The 20,440-nt window shown below is 39.7% G+C and overlaps 1 pseudogene across 1 annotated transcript; it reads right to left on the bottom strand.

Annotated features, from left to right (window-relative positions):
• Positions 1 to 6,972: 6,972 nt before the first annotated feature.
• LOC309822395 (gamma-secretase subunit APH-1B-like) lies at positions 6,973 to 7,727 on the bottom strand (annotated as a pseudogene). Its single transcript has one exon. The product of its transcript is annotated as a gamma-secretase subunit APH-1B-like (transcript).
• Positions 7,728 to 20,440: the final 12,713 nt, after the last annotated feature.

Genomic DNA, 20,440 nt, shown 5'->3' on the forward strand with positions numbered 1-20,440 from the left:
CAATTCACAAAGCACTGAATTCTGGGGTTTTGTTAAAACCACAGTGTCAGGGGTTCTGCTGATGAAGGATCTAAGCAGAGAACCCAGAAGCAGGTCCTTAATCTGTACACACATCAGTAATTTTTACTCTGTGAGGTTTACAACCCTATATCAGCTCAAACAGTAGTTCTCAAAGTGTGGTCCCTGCACAAGTAGCATCAGCAGCACCTGGGGATTTGTCAGAAATGCAAATTCTCTGGCCCCATCCTAGCCCTACTGAATCAAACGTTCTGGGGATGAGGCCCTGTACTCTTGTGTTTTAATAAGCCTTTCAGATGATTCTGATGTAGGTTAATGTTTGAGATCTGCTGAGGTAGAGAAATAGCTTCGAAATGAAAGAGAGGAATCAAACTATGAAAAAAAAAAAGAAGTTGGATGAAAAAGAAATAATACATGAAGCAGCAAAGAATATCCAAGAAGCTGTAGTTAATGATCTCAAGATATAAGAGGATGCTCTGAAAGAGAAAAGGAAGAGCTCCCTGAAATTAAATATATAATAAATATTTAATTCAAATAATTAAATTGAAATAAACTTGCATACAAAATAAAATAAAATTTAATTAAAATAAAAATTCAACAGAAGGCTTTGAAGATAAAGTTGCAAAAACACCTATAAAGCTTTAAAAAAAAGACAAAGAGATGGAAAATTGGAAAGAATCAATAAGGGATTTAAAGGGTAATAAAAGACCCTCAAGATCTACTTAATAGGAGTTCCGCAGACACATATAGGAAGTTATCAAATAAACCATATAAAAAAATTTCTCAAAGTTGAAATGTGTGAGTTCCTCAACTGAAATATCCCACTCAGTGCCCAGCCCATGAGAAAAACTCCAATAAGGCACATTAATGTGAAAGTTCAGAACACCTGGTGAAAGGGAAGATCCTAAGAGTTTGAGAAAAGTCAAAAGTCACATAGAAAGGAAAAAGAAAATTGGAATAGCATCTGAATTTGCACTAGCAACAATGGAGTTAGAAAAATAAATAGAGCAAAATCTTCAAAAATTGAAATGAAAATAAATTTTAGTCAAAATACTGTACCCATCCAGTCAAGAACATGCAATTTTTCAGGCATGTGTCAGCTCACAAAATTTATTTCACCCTGTTTTCTTTCTTATGATGCAACTGGAGTAAATGCTTCAACAAAGTAAGAAAGTAAATCAAGAAATAGGAAGACATGGGATTAGGAAGTAGTGGATCCAACACAGGAAAATGACAACGCATATTCTAGGATAACAATTATGCAGCCAACCTAGAAAACTACTTGTCAGATTAGAGCAGGAAGTTGGAGTGGGGTATCTAAGAAAAAAAAATGTATTATGTGATCATCCAATGTGTCTGATCATTTAGAAAATATCAAGAAGCACATTAGTGATAGGTCACAGAAAACTAAGCAAAATTAAAAATGAGGCAATTACTAACTTTAGGAGAAAACAAAAAGTTAGTATACGAGAGAAAACTAAAAGCACATGGTACTGTGCTTTTAGCTCAGCAATGAAAAATATTTATCCCATCATACAAATGTAAATGCTCACTTCCATTTTAACCAAAAATTACAAAAAAAGAGAAGAAAAAGAAACTGACAGACTTATGATGAAAAATGTCAAAATTAAACCAAATTAAGTAAAAGGTTTAAAAAATAATTTGCATTAATTTTATACCATTTGTTGGTTCTATATTCATATATTCAACTCAACAAATTTCAGCTCGGAGTCAGCAAAGAGCCCAGTTGAAATGGTCAAATGGGTCACAAATCAGTCCAGGAAAGTCTTATTGACTTACAGTGACTCTCAAAGTGTGGTCCCACCTGGAAACTTGTTAGAAGCATTTACATCACCTGGAAACTTGTTAGAAATGCAAATTTTGGGGTTCATCCAAGACCTACTGAATCAGAAACTCCAGGTTTGGTGCCCAGCAATAACAAGTCTTCCAGGTGATTCTGATGCATGCTAAAGTTTGAGAAATACAGATTTATGAAAACTTGTTCTCAGCCGGGGCTGAAAAACACTATTTAGAGTTGATTAGGGTTTCTAAATTGTGAAGGAAACAAAGGAAAACAAATTTAGGTACCAAGAAGTTAACTGCACCTTGCTAGCATTTTCTCTGCAATTTAACCCATTTTATTCTCCATTAGTCTACCTCTTATTTGATATTTGATTTATAATTTGGGCAATAAATGTTAACCTTTGTTAGATGAAAAGTTGAGTAAATTACCTTAACATTATCTGACGATTATTTGCCAATCCTGTGTCTAGATACACAAGACCTCAAACAGAATCCCCAAACATATTTATTCCGAGTATCCACATCACTATATGTCCTATGCCATGTTGAACAGTGGCAGAGTTGCTGGCATCTTCTTGATGTATAGTGATTCACTGTGTTATTGGTTGACTTGCAGGAAACCAATGCACATGCCCCATCAGTGAGTGTAGCTCTGTAATTCTGTAGGTGGTTCTCTCAGAGAGGAGTTTGGTCCCTCTTTTTCTAAGAAAGTTGAAATTTTGCTAACAGTTTTGACATATGTAAAAGTATCATGCTTTTAATATTACAGTTGTGGTACTGGGCAAATGATCCCATACTGAGTTCATAAGCTTCTCTTCCCCACCTCTCATACTTCTAGATCAGTGATTAGAACCATCATCTGACCAGCTGGTCAGGCTACAGACACGGGGTTTGCCCATTAATTCGTTCAATAAAAATTGAGTGCTTACTACATACTGGCTGTTCTAGGAACTGGGAATACAGCAATGAACAAAACAAGACAAAAATCCCTGCCTTCAAGGAGCTTATGTTCTAGTAGCAGGAGATAGACAATACCAAAATAAATAAGTAAATTACTGTATATTGTAAATCAAAAAGTGATAGGTATTAAGGAGGAAACGTGGGATTACTGTCATGGAGGCTGAAATGTTTAGAAGGATGATGAGGGGAGGCCTCACTGAAAAGGTGATATTTTAAAAAAGACCTGAAGAAGGCAAGGGTGTGAACCATACTGGTGTCTGGGCAGAGCAAATAGCAAGAGCAAAGATTGTAAGGCAAGCTCATGCTTGGAATGTTTGAGAAGAGCAGGATATGGGAATGGTGAGGTAGAGTGAGCTGGTAGGAGGGCAGTAGGGGTGAAGTCATTGAGGCAATAGGGCTGGGGTGGGGCTGTGTTGTATAGACTTTGTCATCCTTGTGGCCCATTGTAAAGACTTTAGCTTTCTTTTATTTTTAAACAAATGCTTTTCTTTTGTTTTTTTAAGATAAATTTATTTATTTATTTTTGGCCGCGTTGGGTCTTTGTTGCTGTGTGCGGGCTTTCTCTAGTTGCGGTGAGTGGGGGCTACTTTTCATTGCAGTGCACGGGCTTCTCATTGCGGTGGCTTCTCTTGTTGCAGAGCACAGGCTCTAGGTGCACGGGCTTAGTTGCTCTGCAGCATGTGGGGTCTTCCTGGGGACCAGGGCTCAAACCCACGTCCCCTGAATCGGCAGGTGGACTCTCAACCACTGCGCCACCAGGGAAGCCCAAGTTTTTTCTTTTTTAATTGGTTTGTAGCTTTATCTTTCCCAGGCAAAGTTTCCTGGAACAAACAACTAATTCATGTTGACATAGCTGATCTATAATCTTTTTTTTTTTAAGATGTTGGGGGTAGGAGTTTGTTAATTAATTAATTTATTTTTGCTGTGTTGGGTCTTCGTTTCTGTGCGAGGGCTTTCTGTAGTTGTGGCAAGCGGGGGCCACTCTTCATCGCGGTGTGCGGGCCTCTCACTATCGTGGCCTCTCGTTGCGGAGCACAGGCTCCAGACGCGCAGGCTCTGGGCCTAGGCTTACGGGCCTAGTTGCTCCGCGGCATGTGGGATCCTCCCAGACCAGGGCTTGAACCCATGTCCCCTGCATTAGCAGGCAGATTCTCAACCACTGCACCACCAGGGAAGTCCTCTTTTGTTTTTTTAAGTGACAATCTTTTTATTGTTCACTGAAAAATACAGGGCTGGAAAGAGTTTATTGCATTGTGTATTGAATGCAAGGTCTGATATTGCAAGGTATATATGACATAACAGTATAACTTATATGAAATGCTACATATTGTCCATAAAGACAGTTCCCACCCCTCTAAACACTAAATTTAATGGCATGAAGTCTCTTATTAAATGAGAAATATAATATAAACATTGCAATCATAAACAAAGTGCACTAAGCAAAGAACTTTAAAATAGTTTTGTTGTGACATCTTCTTTGTCTACCTGGAGTTAGGAATGGTGGAGCCCTGGTTTCCCTGGAGCCATCAGGCCCACTCTAACTGCCAGTCCCTGTCTTGGGGCTAGTTTGAGGCAAGTGGGAAGAATACCAGGTAGAAGGCAGATTCTATCATGACTGCTTGTACCGAACCAACTCTACGGATAAGAACCCCTAGCACTTTTGATGTGTATCTTCCACTCTGAGCAAATACTGAAATGTGCTTGAGAACAAAAATAAAACATTGGGAGCAAAAGCCACTTTCTATACAGTCTGCAAATACCATTTATTCCTTTTAGCCATGTTTTCGTGAAGATGCTCTAAAGGAGGCTGCTACTACTAAATTGCCAGTCAGGCAGGCCAGGATCAAGGGTAACAAAACTTCTCCAGTTACAACCACCAATTCCAATGGGTTAAAATACAAACTTATTAGGGATCCAAAATCAATCTGTGTTATTCCCGTGGCAACATAGTCAAGGGCTGCAACGACATTCACATTCCAAGGTCAGCTTGGAATATAGCCACATTTCCCTCCAAACTGAGAAAGCCCTGTGTAGGGGAGAACATACAAGATTACCACCACCACCTCCTCTCCAAACAGCATCAGGGCACGGAAAGCTCATCACAGATAACACATGCCAAAAATAAAATTTAAAATTAAAAAAGCACATCTCAATATATCCACAGCAACAGAGGTAGACTACTCTCCCCCGGGCTTCCTTGGCATAGGCAAATCAAGACTGTTTGCAACAATAGTGCCTAAGCTGGCTACGGCCACGCTCGCGAGGGAAATAAGGATTACAAAGTTTCTCTATTCCCAGGTAATCAAGGATTATCAAATAATTTCTGGAACTAAGACAACAGTCTCACCAGCAAAGAAAATTTTCTTCTTGCCCAAGATGTTTTTATAAATGAGATTTTCCAATATCCCAGATTCTTTACTTAATATTAAACTACCAATGCACCGAGGACATCCTCAGAGCTCAAGCAGGAGTAATATTAATATTCTCAGACTTTTCTAGACTTTGCAGATCCACAAATATTTTATCAGACTATCCACTTAAGAGATTTGTAAGTCAACAGTAATAAACCAACTCCACATTTTTCTTATTCTGTTTATTAAACAACACCTCGCTCCAATAGGAATGAACCCCAGTTCAGTGGGTATCTTGTTCCCCTCAGCTCTACAAACCAAATTTACTGTTCAGTCTCCATGTCCTTGACGCTTGTATGACTCACCTAGTCTAAAGAAAATCTTGTGTAAAAGTGGAAAATTGCACACCCCAGAGGTAGCATTGGTATTAGTGCTGAAATAAACTTTAGGGGAATAACTAGAATTGCTTATGGGACAGTTTACAGTCTTGCTAGAAACCCTACTCCTCCTGAACCCCTAGATTGAGAAATTCAAATAATTTAAACATGAGAGGGGATTTCATTGATAAAGGTCTAGTTTGCATGAAAGGTTCTGGTCCATGGAAAGATGTGAGTCTAGGCCAAAATACCGGCCACATCCATTTTAAACATGTCCATTATTCTTCCCCACCACAGTATTGTCAAATTTCTTCCACCCCTCATGTCACTGGTGAACCCTTTCATTGCTGCTTCTATTTCTTTGGGCTGTTCTACTGCACATATGCGATTCACTGAAGTTCTCACTTTAACGTGTAGGGAATTTCCATTTCACACCATCAGCTCCCTAAAAACCATCAACTTGGAACAATTTCTAATTAGAAAAGGCACAATTCCTCTTTATAAAGGAAACCAAAAGGGTTGTCTGGAGGATTAAAAAAACATCTTAGATATTCCTATAAAGTGAATGCTTTATCTGCTACCAAAACTCAGAGACATTTACTGGATCTAAAGATTACATGGATTATGTAAAAGCATGAACATGGCAGTTTAAGACGTATTTTCAATTTTCCACTATACTATTTGGGCGGAAGCGCTAGTCAGTATTACAGGAGCAAACTCAAAGTGGCAACACCACCCTAGTGGCTTGCTTTCCTCCTGCTTTCAGTAAACTTCCACCAGCTGCAGTGAAGCCTGTCCCAGGGTACATCACTCAGCAACCTGCAGAGCTGCTCAGAGATGCAACTAGCACTCAGTGAGTAAACACTGCTTTGGGGCAGACCCAGGAAAGACTTACAGAAGATGTAGTTAGAAGCACAGCCTACCAAGTTCTCATAAAACAGTACTAGTGAAGTACAAGAAAACAGTTCAGAGATGATAGCCCTTTAGCCTTTTGTGACTTCAGAACTTAAAAAGACAAGGGCCAACTAGGACTTCTATTTGACATTCAGATAGTCACTTGCTCAACACAAACTGAGTTAGGAGATAGCTAAACATCTCATTCTTATTTACTTATGGTGTTCTCAGAAAGTTCCTATTTGGACGTGGACAGTTCTCAACCTGGCTGCACATCGGAGTTTTATCTAAGAAGCTTTAAAAAATTACCAAATGCCCAGACAAATTAAATCTGGAGGGTGGAGCCCAGAACATTAGTCTTTATGTTTTCCCAGGTGATTCCAACTTGCAGCCAGGCTGCACACCACTGATGTATCCCTTTCAGAAAGCCGTTGCATGAAAGCCATACCGTATCTAGATAGTACTGTTTATTCTAAATTTCACCAGGAAAATGTACCTTTAGAAGAAGACACAGTTGCGCTTCTTCTAAAGGCTCAGCTTACTGTTTCAGAAGCGCCGGTCCTTGGAGGTTATCTGGAGCGCTTCTTGAAGAGGACGGAGTCCTAGTCTTGGCAGAGTTTCAGGCTCCGGCAGAAACGAAGACTCTCCAGACGCCCATGAGCACGAGGATGATGTATGCCGACACCAGCTTTAATCCATAACGAGGATTTATGAAGCTCAGGGCTGACACCAGCAGATAGGGGAGAAGAACTACAAGAAGGGCGTACCACTTTTTCTTCTCACAGGCATCCAAACACACAGTGCCCCAGAACACGTGCAGCAATATGATCACCAGCGTCATGGAAGCTGAATTCAGGAAGCACTGAGGAGGGTCTCCATGAATGCCCACCGTGCCCGGACCCAAAGAGTCAGACAGGGTGTTTACAAAGGGAAATACTCCACTCATGATTCCAAAGCCCAAACCAGAAACATAAGCCATTAGTCACATAGAAGGTGCTGTCTCCCCTGGGTTTATACTCTTCAAGCCCACACGGGCTTTAAAAAAAAAAAGTTTATAATATGCAAAACGGCACATTTCTTGGATAAGGACTGAGACTAACACTCCAAAGATCAGCAGATATTTCTGTATTGGTCCATCTTTGTCGTCAGCAATGGTTGCTACCATGAACCAAACAAGGGAGTAAAGCAGTAGAGACACCAACCTGAAGGAAGCTCCAATGACGGGGAAGATGATGCGCAATGGCGGTGGCGATGGTGAAAATGCAGAGGGCGAGCGCAGGCGCAAAGGTAACGAAGGCGCAGCCAAGAACACGGCCGCCGTCATGGCAACCACGGAAGCCGGTCCGGGGGCCTCAGCTGATGTATATTCTTAATTAAGCCATGTTAAGACAAATGGTCTCATACCTTTTAATTGCTGTCACTCTTAAATACTTTGGAATATTATGTTTCCAAGAACAGGTTTTGAAAAGGAGAGAGGATGAGGGTATAAAGCCTGAGGAGAGACAAGCAGCACTATTGATAAAGGGTAGCCTGGGCAGCATGGAGAAAATGAGGGTGACAGAAATAAACTTACGTTTGTACAATTTTGTTTCAGGTAAGGTTTTTGCTTCAGGCAATAGAATAATCAAACACAGATTTGATCATTCCTTCCAGAGAATCATGTGTAAAAACCAACCACTGTTTTTTCTCGTTTTGGTTTTTTTTTTTTTTTTTTTTGCAGTACGCGGGCCTCTCACTGTTGTGGCCTCTCCCGTTGCGGAGCACAGGCTTCGGACGCGCAGGCTCAGCGGCCATGGCTCACGGGCCCAGCCGCTCCGCGGCATGTGGGATCTTCCCGGACCGGGGCACGAACGCGTGTCCCCTGCATCGGCAGGCGGACTCTCAACCACTGTGCCACCAGGGAAGCCCCTCGTTTTGATTTTTTATATTTTTTATTATTTTTAAAAAATATTTATTTATTTGGCTTCAGTGGGTCTTAGCTGTGGCACAACTAAGGATCTTTGTTGCTGTGTGCAGGGTCTTTTTTAGTTGCAGCATGCGGAATCTTTACTTGTGGAATGAAGGATCCAGTTCCCTGACCAGGGATCCAACCCAGGCCCCCTGCATTGGGAGCGTGGAGTCAACTGCTGGACCACCAGGGAAGTCCCTCACTTTTTGATTTTTTTTAAATTGAAGTATAGTTGATGTACAATATTATATAAGTTACAGGTATACAACATAGTGATTCACAAATTTTAAAGGTTATACTCGCTGTGTTGTACAATATATCATCGTAGCTTATTTATTTTATACATAATAGTTTGAACCTCTTAATCCGCTACACCTATCTTGCCCCTCTTACCTTCCCTCTCTCCACTGGTAACCAAGAGTTTGTTTTCTGTATCTATGAGTCTGACCAACTACTCCTTTAAATGACTGAGATTGAAGTCTCCTGCTGCACTCCAGACAGTTACGACCCATGGAAATAGACATTCCACAGATGATGGTGGGCCGAGTGATGGTTTCTCACCTACTCTTCTTTCACAGCATGCATTTGAACACGGCGATGATGAGTGGAGGAATTATGATGAGGAAATGATAATGTAGTACTGTGGCAAAAAAAAAAGCATCCGTGTTCTGGTATTAAAATAGTTGTGGATATTTGGTTAATCTAGGCTCAATGCTCTGAAACAGTCTCCAGTCAGTAGTTTAGGTAAATACTCTCTCGTCACTTGTCGTTGATTTAACAAGGCTGAATGTATGGTGACTGGACATTTTCAAGGCTGTAGACTGTAGGAATTGATAACTCAAGGTCTGGAGTGAGATGGAATTGGATACAAATCCTTACCCTAAAAACTTTTTAGTTTTGTGATCTTACATAAGTTGCTACTTAGTTACAACCCTAGTTTCTCATATATAGACATTAGGTTCATTTTTTTTCACATAGAAAATGGCAATTATCAGTAGCACCTGATACGACTGTGGTAAATAACAATAAACAGCTATGTAACACTGTCAGCCTAGCTCATAGTGTGGACTCAGTAAATGTTAGACATTATTATTATCATTATTATTAGGTATAAAGTATGCTTTGGTGCTCATTTAAAGATGAGAGACATAGATACATAGATTCAAAGAATAGTAGAGTCAGGAGGGACCATAGAGATGTTCTGATCCAGCATCTTTATTTTACAGGAGAGGAAGCTGAAGACCAAAGGAAGCAAATAATACCCAGAGTGAAAAAGCCAGTTAGTGGAAAAGGAAGGCATCACGTTTCCATGGCTTGCCTTGCAGCCAGCATGTGCCTGTGAAGGGCAGCTGTGGGAGATGAGCCTCTGGGGTTCTGGTTGATAGCCACTTGTGCAGAGCCTTTTGTTCACTGTAGATGGTTAGGACCTGATCTAATTTGCAGTATTTTCAGCAGAGAATTGAAAGCGGTCTGACATAATTTGACTCTTGGAGCTCAGATCCTTTACTGGGTACAGTCTCATTACTTTGCAATAACTCATATCTTTAGGGTGTGCAGTAAGTATTTAAGATTTGAATAAGCCCTATGTGAATGCTAAACTCCTCATTTGTTGACACATTCTTCTCATACTCAGCAACTATTCCAGCAGCTTCTCTTGCCAAGGAAATACCAAATATTGTTGAAAGAAAAAACAGCTGCAAATATCAAAAAAACTAGCTTTTTAAGGGGGTTTCCAAAGTAAATGGTTGAAGAACCTAGAAAGTGATTTTACAGTGATGTAGAACAAACCTTTAAGCAATTATAGCTTTTAGTCTTAAATCAATAAAATTTTATTGAGCACTTCCTTTGTATGAAGCATTGTAGGTAATTTAAAGACATGTTATTTTTGCCTTTAAGGTGCTAACAATTTAGTAGGAAAAATAAAATGTAAGTAAATTAATCATAAGTTACATAATAAAATGCAACTCAAGTAACATTTGAAGATGAACACCAGAGGGCATTGGTAGGCAGAGCCTGACAAGTTGCCAAGTGAACGGCGCAGCTCATTTTGCTTTCCCCCTTCTTTCATGACAGTGCCTGATTCTGGTTTGGGAGTTATCTTTCCCTTGCAGTCTTGGGGAGCTGTAACTCCAGTTGCTCTGCATTTCGCTAGCCAAGGTGTGATCTCGTGAACCAGGTCATGCCCACCAGCCTGTCTTCCAGAGTGACTTGAGGATTGAAATTTTTGATAAAATCGTTATCCCCTTTGGCTGACTTAGTTGCTGATCTTTGCTGAGCCATCTCTAGCCTTCCAGTCAATTCTTATGCTCTTAGCTGGGAATAAACTTCTTTTCTTCATGAGTTCATTAGACTCGATGTATGTGGCAATGGCAGCCCGAAGGGAAAGGAGATGCCACTTTGACTGTAGGTGTCAGGGAAGAAAGGAGGTGACATTTGAGTGGGACCTGGAAAGGGGGTGAGGGTAAGTAACTGAGGACTTTCAGTTTGGTGTTTGGGGACATCCTATTATTTCTAATTTTAGACCACTACTAGAACCATTTCTGTAGTTTGTGAACTAATTAGAAAGCTTGTTCACAAATCCTGAAGATTTAATGCTTTGCTAAGTGCAAACCAAGGGCAGTAGAGTTGGAAAATATTTCAGGATTAGTTAGGTTAAAAAATAGAAAAGATAGGGCTACAGATGTAACTACAACTGAGAAGAGGTTTATTTCTACCCTGAAAGTCACTGTAGTGGTCTCTTCTCATTGTGTTTATCTCTTTTTCTCATCTTGGTTCTATGATAATCCACATTTAAGAGGAGAATAAATTCATTCTTTAGTCCATCAAGATTCATTAAAACCTAATCTATACTTTCTTCACTGAACAGATAGAGTATTTGAAAATTATAGTATCTCCCATTCAACAGCTGTTGTTAATATTTGAAACCACATATGATGCTGGTAAAGAGCTCTCAGACATTAGTGAATATAATTCCCCAAATTCACTTGACATGCAAAACCATTGTATAGCTTGATTAAATAATGTGTGTGAAATTCTGTCTGGAGATACACACACACTTCCTAAGCCAGGAAGAGACAAATACCAATACTCTGGGCTGGAATTTGGTCCAATTTCACTCTAAAAAACAATTTTGCTGTTGACAAAATGGAAATGTGCTGAACAACCGGGAAAAGGAAAATGGAGAGGTTAGCAAGGTCCAACTTCCCTTTTTCTCTTCTAAATGTATCATTTTATTTTTCTAAACCAAGCTCTTCTTAAATTCCAGAAGAGGAAAATATTTTTTCTTAACTTTTTTTTTTTTCCCGGTATGCAGGCCTCTCACTGTGTGGCCTCTCCAGTTGTGGAGCACAGGCTCTGGACGCGCAGGCTCAGCGGCCATGGCTCACGGGCCCAGCCGCTCCGCGGCATGTGGGATCTTCCCGGACCAGGGCACGAACCCATGTCCCCTGCATCGGCAGGCGGACTCTCAACCACTGCGCCACCAGGGAGGCCCCCCTACCTCGATTTTTATAGCAAACTGGTAACGCCCACATTTGAATTTCTAGCAAACCCTAGAACGTAACACTATACTCGTTTTGCATTTATTTCTCACTGGCTGGATGAATTTTTAAAACATAAGGTAAATCAAGTGGGGAGATTAAAATCAGATGGTTTTGCATAGACTATCAGTAATGAGGGTAAAACTGACGTTTTTCTGTCTGCTTATTTGACTATACATTTTGTACTTATTTTTAAGGCCAAACTATAAGAGCTGGAAAGTGTTGTTGAAGTCCAAAATGGAAAACATTTCTTAGTCATTTTCATAGTGAATTTTGAATCTTTAAAATGCCCATGGCCAGACTATGCCGGGATATGATCAAGTCGGTTTTTCTTTCCTCAAGGAGCTTATTTAAAAATGTATGTGGCAGAGGCTTCTCATTTAGCGTATCTAAGGGAGCTCTTTGGGAATCTTACCCTTGTCTTCTTGTGTTGCCATGGGAATGTCCATTTTTATATCTTCAGAGAGATACTGTTTTTCAGTGTGGTAGAGCAGAGAGAAAGTGGGCCTTACATTTAGGAAATAATGTATCTGCCTCTGGCCTTAACTCCTTACTAGCTGTGTCACTGTAACAGATTTAAGTTCTCCAAGCCTCAGGTTTTTGTTTTTTAAATAAAATTTAATGTAACTTTAATATAATTTTTATTCTGAAGGGTCATTATAAGCATTAGCAGTGATGAGTACATCAGAAGACATTTAGTACATAATAGTATTATTATACTGATATGATTGTGAAAAGGCATCTTAACATGTAAATATTTCCTGCCTGACTCCATGCTTATATCTCAGAGAGCTTTCTGTCTTTGTTAGCTCAGTCCCTGGATCTATTTGTGATGTAAAATTAAAAAAAAAGAATAGTAGAGAAGGAGGTGATCTGAGATGGAAGTAAAGGAGAAAGGGTTGAAACAGAGTGTTGCCATTTCATTTCAAAGAGTTGAGGATGCTGGGGGTGACAGATGGCAATTTGGGTGGGTGTCAGAAAGTTTGGTGGTTTGTTGAGGTGAGGCCCTAGAGCAGTACTGTTCAGTAGAACTTTCTGCGACTGTGGAATTGTTCTCTACCTGAAATGTCCAACAACATTGCCACTAGCTACACGTGACTATTTAGTACATGAATGTGGATTGTGTGACTGAGGAACTTTTATATTTCATTTAATTTTAATTAATTTAAACTTAAATAGTTATGTGTGGTTAGTGGCTATTTTATGAGACAGCACAACTCCAGAGACTCTAGAGGATCTGAGAGACTGAGGGAAGGAAGGTAAGGAGAGCAGATTTTAACAAGTATTGTCATGAATTGCAAATTAGATCCTTAATATTTCTTGAGAAATGGAACCAAAAAATTGAAATTCGTTTGAAATTAGTTCTGAGAGCTGGATTGCATATAGATATACATATACATATACATATACATATGATTCACAGCTGAGGACAGGACACATGGGGCCCTGACTAATATTACAGTTACATGGGTTGTAATAAAAATATCCTTTCATTAACATGATGATAACTGAGGAATTTTATGGACATAAAGCTCATAATGAAAGAGTTTATTTACATAAACTCTTTTCATTTTAAACACACAGCCATATCCACACTTCTCATCTAGAACTCAAACCGTTATATAAATAAGTCTAAATATTTCATTTAGAAAATTAGACCTAGGGCTTCCCTGGTGGCGCAGTGGTTGAGAGTCCGCCTGCCGATGCAGGGGACACGGGTTCGTGCCCCGGTCCGGGAAGATCCCACATGCCGCGGAGCAGCTGGGCCCGTGAGCCATGGCCGCTGAGCCTGCGCGTCTAGAGCCTGTGCTCTGCAACGGGAGAGGCCACAACAGTGAGAGGCCCGCGTACCGCAAAAAAAAAAAAAAAAAAAAAAAAAAGTTAATAAATAATTCCCTATATTATTTAATACCCACTACATATTCAACTTTCGTTGATTTTCTTAAAAATGTCTTTTTACAGTTTTTTGAATTAGGATCTAAACAAGATAGTTTGCATGTTGTTTATGGTTATTATTTATCTTACGCCTTCCTCTCCCCTTCTCCCCGACACTGGTCTTATTTTTTTCAAGCCATTGGCATATTGAAGAAATATCCCATTGACCCGTACAAAATCCCATTTCCTGGATTTGACTGTTGCTTCTTCGTGGTGCAGTTTAACTTGTTTCTATTATTTATTTATTTATGTTTGCCTGCGTTGGGTCTTCGTTGCTGCTCACTGGCTTCCTCTAGTTGCCGTGAGCAGGGGCTACTCTTTGTTGTGGTGCGCGGGCTTCTCATTGTGGTGGCTTCTCTTGTTGTGGAGCACGGGCTCTAGGCGCGTGGGCTTCAGTAGCTGTGGCACACGGGCGCAGTAGTTGTGGCACGCGGGCTCTAGAGCGCAGGCTCAGTAGTTGTGGCGCACGGGCTTAGTTGCTCCACGGCATGTGGGATCTTCCCGGACCAGGGCTCGACCCCGTGTCCCCTGCATTGGCAGGTGGATTCTTAACCATTGCACCACCAGGGAAGTCCTGTTTCTGTTATTGTGTAGACTTAAAGTTAGATCTAAAGTCAGATTCCTATTTTTTTTGGACCAAAATACTTCATATATGGCATGTATACTTCCTTTGCCCATAATATGCCACTTTTATGATAGTAAGATTAATTCATGACTTTCAGGGGATGGCACTCTGGTCCTTTCACTGTAGTTTTCCTTCAGCATATCCCCTGATAATTTTGGCATCTATTGATGACTGTTGTCTGAAATAATTTTTTAGTTCAGGGTTACAAAATGTTGATTCTATTCCTTTTACATTTGTTAGCTGGGATTCTTCTTTACAGAGAACGTCCCCTCATCCATTAATGCTGTGTGGTTATTCTGCTGGTCCATTTCAAAAAAGCAGGAGAAATGCCTAATTATTTATTTTTAATGATCAATTTTCAGAGGTAAAAGCTGGAGTCAGAAGTTCATTCTGTGATGCATCAGCCATCCCTGCAGGACCGAGATACTCACTACCCCAGCTGTGGGGAAGTTAGGATGTGAGGTGGGTAACGTCTTGACCTGTTCTCTTTAAATCATGACAAATCTGAAAGGCCATCCCAGCTCCCACACAAAACACCCAAACACGAGGATAAACTAAATTCTTTATCATGTTAAGGAAGAGTTATGGTGATTCCAACAAATGGCTCATTTGAAATTTCCTATAGCACTAATCACACAATAGCATATTTGCTTATAATGCATTATACTCTGTTGTATTGATTTGGTAATAGCAAGTGTGTGAGCCAAACCATAATTAAACCAGAATGAAATTGATCTACAGTACATAATTGATAAGATAAAATAACCTTACATACAAAAAAGTGTATAATAATGCATTTGCAAAAGAATCACTCCTTTTCAACACTTAGTTTATTCGTATTTCTTTATCATGAACATGAACATGGTTTATTATGTTATATTTGGTTCACAGTGCAGCATCCTCTTGATAATAATATGACGTTCTATTAAATGGAATTCTCTATTGACAGGCATTTCTACATCTTTCATAATAAATGTAAAATTAATGTTAGGAAGGATGTGAAGCTGAGTCTTCATAGAAAAATTAGCATTATTGGCAGTGTCATTTTAATACCAAGAGCCCTCTACTTTTTTCTCCTTCCATGATAATTGACAATAATATAGAGCAATTGTTTTCAAGCTGCTTCACAGACCAGATCCCACCCCCCAGCCCCCGCCCCACTGCACCGATTCCCACCATGGTGAGAGGTGGTGACAAAACAAAAAACAGACAAGATAGGTGGAACTTCTACTTCAATCAGAGCAATTCCACTTTTTACCTGTCTTATATACTAGCATTTCACACAAGCTTTCATTTCAAAAAATGTTCCTGTGTTAACATCACTGTGAAAACAATGATAAAGGGTATAGGTGCTACAAGAAATATTTAAATAAACAAAACATGCCATTGATTGTCTCAGAAAATAATTATGATTTAAAAGGTTTTCTATCTTTCTACCTTCCATAATACAAAAGTGCATGTGTATCTCATGTTATTTGTTTGCTGGATCTCTGTTGAATTTCACATTAAGCCTTATTAGAAATTAGTAGTACTTTTTTTTTTCTGGTCAAAATGGTTCTATGAATATGATGCAATGCAATCATACTCAACTCTACATTAAAGTCAGTATTTTCATAAAAATATTACAATAAACGATGATATTTTAATGTACAATTAAAGTATTTTAGATAGCAATGAAATGACAGAATATACTGGATTGGAAAACATAGCAAACTCTGTGCCTATTATTGTTACGTCAGATTTTCTGATGGAATGTAGAGGACCTGATCTGTTTCCTATTTAGCTTCAATTTTTCCCTTTCATCTCTCCCACCCCCCACACCCCCAAAGTAAAATCCCTCTTTTTCATGTATATTTCTCATCTGAAACCCCAGGACTGGATCTTGATTTGCCTAAGGAGGATGAGCACCTAGAACACACCTAATGGCTTTTGTTGGTATGTGCATCTCAGGTTTGCCCAGTTCAACAGAATGAGTATCTTATGTTCTCTAACTAGGGGAGATATTTTCTTCCCCTCCTGCAGTATGTGATTAAGGAAGTCCCTTTCCGTTCCTGCCCCCTGTCAGCCACAAGGTGGAGTAGCTTCGGAGAGAAGGGAAAAGCAAGGCCAGCAGAGCAGAAAAATGGAAAGAGCTTGTACCCTTGTTAACACCACCAGGCTGCTGAATCAATCTCTAGACTTGCCCTTATGTAACATAGAAAATTTCTTATTGCTTAACCTAGTCTTAATTGGGGCTTCCGTTATTTTCTGGAAAAAAAAACCCAAATCATTCCCTCCACCCCCCCCCCCCACAAAAACCCACCAAACAAACAAAATGGCATTCAGATATAAATATAGAAGGCAGTCGTTATAGTTTTCTTTTTAATCCTAGATTTTACCTTGGAATTCTCTTAATGCTATTCTCTGTTTAAACACAGCTCTGGACAAACATGTTTGCTGGGAATTCTGGGGAGGCCACAGTGCTGGAATTTAGTGTTGGGAGAAACAGAAGCTGACACAGGACCCTGGAGCCGTGCTTCTGCCAGTTTACTTTGTCATCTTGCCTGGTTCCTTCTATCTTTACTCCCCTTGACTCTCCAGCCCCTGACATCTGGCTTGTACCTTGCACTGTTTGCTCTCATTAAAATTGGTCCCATCAGTGAGCATGCAACTCTACTGCATGCCAGGGTTTCTCATGTTTTAATTTATTTTGATGACTCAGTGGTTTTAAGATATGAATTGGTTCCCTGTGTCAACGAAGGAATACTAAAGACACTGTGGGCAATTTTAGATAATGCAGTAGGAAATAAAGCAATAGGTTAAGTGCATTTGCTGTAGCTTAAGTAATATCAACAGTGGGAAAAACAATAAGGATCACTGAAGGGAAGAATAAGATAAGGTGTATCTGTGGAGCTGAGAAAGAGTTTCTTTTCCAGACAATATATTCTTGTTCAGACCAGAAGAATTTAAAAATATATAAAGTTTTTCTTGAGAAAATCTATTAAGAAAACGTGTGCGCACAAAATTACACTGCTTGTTTCCTAGCACATTGCTTAGCCATATCCTCAGCACTGGCAGGAAATACCACATGCCCCTTCCTTACCCTTTCTGCTTACTTTACATGTGCCCCATGTGCACTTTCAACCATTCTCATGACTTCAAAGCCCCTATTCAATGCCATTCTCTATTGACTAGCATTTCTATATCCTTAATAATGAAATGTAAAATTAATGTTAGGAAGCATGAGCAAATTAATAAACTGGAATTCGTGACTCCAAATCTTAGCTTGAGCCAAGATGTTTCCCCAGCTCAAGATGTATTTACTCAACTGTCTATAGGACATTGCCCCAGAATTTCTGCAGGCCACTCAGTTTTGTCATATCCCACACAGAATTTATTGTTTTTTCAGAAACCAGCTGTTTCATTTCTTCCCCAAGCAAGCATTTACTGAATGCTTAATGTATAATATTCTAGGCTTTGCCTTAAGAGCTCCGACCCTCCAGAAGTACAGAATAGTGAGGAAACTGATACATGAAACAGTAACTATAATGTAATGGTTAATGCAAGGCTAGTTATAGGAGGACAATGTGTGACCTTGGACATTTTGCATGACCTCTCTGTGTCTCAGTTTCTTAATCTGTAAAATGGAGAAAATAGAACCTCCTCAGAGAGTTAATGTGAGGATTAATTCAATCACTATATGTGAAGGGCACAGACAATTCAATAAGCATTCAATAATTATTAGTTATTGTTATTAACATTATGTTACATCATACAGAACCTGAAAACTAAGCCTTAAACAGAATGTTTAATGGTGAAATATTACAGCCATTCTATCTTCATTATTATTTAATATTTTTCTGGGAGTACTTGCTAATGCAATTAAATAGGAAGAAGATGAAATATAAAAATGGGAAGGAAAGAAGCAAATGACAATTATTTGCAGAAGATTTGACTGTTGTCTTTGTCGGCTCAGGCTGCCATAACAAAATACCACAGATTGGGTGGCTTAAACAACATAAATTAATTTTCTCATGGTTCTGGAGGCTAAAAGTCGGAGATCAGGGTGCCAGCACGGTAGAGTTCTGGTGAGAACTCTCTTCTTGGCTTGCAGATGGCCACCTTCTTGCTATGTACTCACATGGTGGAGAGAGTAAGGAAACTCTCCGACGTCTTTTTTTTTTATAAGAGCACTAATCTCATCATGAAGGTCCCACTCTCATGAACTCATCTAAACCTAATTACCTCCCAAAGGCCCCATCTCCAAATATCATCACGTTGGCAGTAAGGGTTTCAACATATGGATTTGTGGGGAATACAGTTCAGTCCATAACAACTATATATATATAGAAACTCCAAATAATCAGATGATAAAATAATAGAAGCAATAGGTAAGAACTTTTTAAAGTAGCTGACTACAATATTAATATGCAAAAAGCAATAGTTGTCTAACATATAAAACCCACAAAACTTAATGGAAGGATTGTGCTTACAGTAACAACCAGCAATATCTATAAATAAACCTTACCAAACTTTGTAAAATCTATGTGAAAATAACTTTAAATTGCTTCTGAGGGCCCAAGACAATTTGACCAAATGTAATGATACATATCTTGTTCTTAGCGAGAAAGACATTATTGTAAAAATACCAATACTGCATAAATTATAAGTTTAATATGGACCCAGTAGGGGCTTCCCTGGTGGCGCAGTGGTTGAGAGTCCGCCTGCCGATGCAGGGGACGCGGGTTCGTGCCCCGGTCCGGGAGGATCCCACATGCCGCGGAGCGGCTGGGCCCGTGAGCCGTGGCCACTGGGCCTGCGCGTCCGGAGCCTGTGCTCCGCAGCGGGAGAGGCAACATACTTACTTTTTTTTACCCACATACTTACTTTACCTTTTGGTCTCCATTCCTTCTTGTAGCTTCCAGTTTTCATCTGGGATCATTTGTTTACTTCTCAACTAACATTTTTAGAATTTCCTTTAATGTGGGTCTCCTGGTAACGAATTTTCTGGTTTTGTGTGTCTGGAAATATCTTCATTTCAAATTCATTCTTGAAAGATATTTTTGCTGAGTAGAGTTCTAGTTTTGCAGTTACTTTCTCTTTTGTACATGTCTTCTGGCTTCCATCATTTCTCATAAGATGGCTATCAATTCTGTTGTTCCTTTGGAGAGAATATTTTTCTTTGGGTACGTACAGCCATACCTTGTTTTATTGCACTTCACTTTATTGCACTTTGCAGATACTGTGTTTTTTACAAATTGAAGGTTTGTGGCAACCCTGTGTCAAGCTATTTTTCCAACAGTATTTGCTCAGTTGCTAGTTCTTGCAATATTTAAAACTTTTTCATTATATTTTTATGGTGATCTGTGATCAGCAATCTTTTTTTTTTGCGGTATGCGGGCCTCTCACTGTTGTGGCCTCTCCCGTTGCTGAGCACAGGCTCCGTATACGCAGGCTTAGCGGCCATGGCTCACAGGCCCAGCTGCTCCGTGGCGTGTGGGATCTTCCCGGACCGGGGCACGAACCCGTGTCCCCTGCATCGGCAGGCGGACCCTCAACCACTGCGCCACCAGGGAAGCCCTCAGCAATATTTGAGTTACTAGTATGACTTCCTGAAGCCTTGGAAAATGGTTAGCCTTTTTTAGCAATAAAGTATTTTTAAATTAAGGTCTGTACATGTTTTTAGACATTATGCTATTGCACACTTAATAGATATAGTGTGCAATATAGTGTAAACATAACTTTTATATGCACTGGGAAACCAAAAATTTGTGTGACTCACTTTATTGCAATATTTCCTTTATTGTGACGGTTTGGAACTGAACCTGCAATATCTCCCAAGTATTCCTGTATTAGTCTCAGTTGCTGTGTAACACATTACTGCAAACTTGTTACCTTAAAACAAGACACATTTATTATCTCACAGTTCTTGTGAGAACTGTTCTTCAGTTCTTGCGGGTCAGGGTCAAGCAAAGTTTAGCCAGATTTTCTGCTCAGGGTCTCACAAGGCT

This window comes from Grampus griseus, assembly GCF_964374135.1.
Source record: "Grampus griseus genome assembly, chromosome: 5".
Classification (NCBI taxonomy): Eukaryota; Metazoa; Chordata; class Mammalia; order Artiodactyla; family Delphinidae; genus Grampus; species Grampus griseus.